We start from the raw sequence: 1,523 nt of genomic DNA on the forward strand, positions 1-1,523 counted from the left end.
AAAAAAATGAAGGCGAGCTAAATTTAGGAGAAACTAGGCAATGCAATATTAATACCAGATTGTTTCACATCGGAAAGGCTTTGTTATTTTTTAAAATTTCCCCAGTTAAACTGGCAATGATTCTGAAGATTTTAAAGCTTGTATCCAGGATGCATTAGAAAATTAATATCCATCCCTGGAAAATTAGTATCCATCCCTAGAAAATTAGTATCCATCCTGGAAAATTAGTATTAGGATCTTTAGATCCCCGCTCCAGGGATGGATACTAATTTTCTTGACTAATTTTCTTGCAGATCCCCTTGCCAAGGATGGATATTCATTTTCAGAGGGCTAAAATGAGGTTTAAACCCCCCACGAGGCTGAGCCAACCCCACTGGAGCATCCTCTGCAGGGAGAGACTCATCTCCAAACCCCCAAACCCTAAAGAAAGGATCTTTCCTCTTTTCCCCCCTGCACTGCAGGACCATCCTCCCGCATCCCTCCCCCTCTCCATCCATCCAACCATCCACTTACTTTCTCTTATACTCATCACGCTCCCGCTTGACTTTGGCCAACACATTGTAGAGGGCACGGATTTCAGGGGTGATGGTATCAATCTGAACCCCAACACCATCCGGATGAATCCAGGACACTCCAGGACCTTGTACAGTCTCCAAACCTCCTCCCCCAGTACGGCGCACCTGGGTATAGCTCCAGATAGTCCCGGGCAAGCGGCTGTAATGAGGTGGCGAACCAAGTGATGCTGTTGGTAGCCCATGGCCTGGACCAGACGGAGGCAGCAGCATCGGTGGGATCGCTCCATCCGTTTGCACGGCCTGGTCCCTGCAAAATGTCTTGTAGCGCAGTCTCCTCTCTCGCTCGCTCTGCTGCGCCGCCAGTTGCTTCTCGAGCAGTCGGTTGCGCCTCTCCAGTTCGTGTACCTTAGCGAGGAAACAGCGGAACCTCACGTTGAGCCCTTTGAGCAGGTGGATGTTGGAGCCCAGGTCGTTCCGCAGAGCAGCAGTGACCGGAGGAGGACCAGTCCCTCCCGGCCCCGCGGAGCTGCTGCTGCCGCCCGGCCCCAGCGAGCAGGACGAGGAGGAGGAGGAGGAAGGGGAGAAGGCACGAGCCATCTCCCCGAAGAGCAGCGAGTTCATGGCGAGGAGGGGATGGGGAGAGCAGCAGGACGGTGGTGGTGGTGGTGGTGGATGTGGTGGAGGAGGTGGTGCCGCAGCTGCCGGGCAGAGAGAGGAGAGTGCGGGGCGGGATCGGGGGATGCTCCGCCTCTCCATCCCTCCCTTCATCCCTCCCTCCATCCCTCCTTCCATCCCTCCCTCCCGCCGGCCGCTCTATCTGCATGGACACGCCTCGGTTTCCATACATGGGCGTTGATTTTGTATCGTCCTCGCTTCGATTTGCATGGTCACGCCTCCCCTAATTCCGTGCTGGAGTCGCTGGATGCTAATAGCATCCTGGGCTGGATCAGGAACAGTGTGGTCAGCAGGACCCGGAGGTGATTCTGCCCCTGCACTTGGTCCTGGTGA

At 54.8% G+C, this 1,523-nt stretch overlaps 1 pseudogene; it reads right to left on the reverse strand.

Annotated features, from left to right (window-relative positions):
* Positions 1-509: 509 nt before the first annotated feature.
* Positions 510-1,136, reverse strand: LOC103798780 (annotated as a pseudogene).
* Between the last annotated feature and the right edge of the window lie 387 nt (positions 1,137-1,523).

The sequence above is a fragment of the Acanthisitta chloris genome, unplaced genomic scaffold, assembly GCF_000695815.1.
Source record: "Acanthisitta chloris isolate BGI_N310 unplaced genomic scaffold, ASM69581v1 scaffold25183, whole genome shotgun sequence".
NCBI lineage: Eukaryota > Metazoa > Chordata > Aves > Passeriformes > Acanthisittidae > Acanthisitta > Acanthisitta chloris.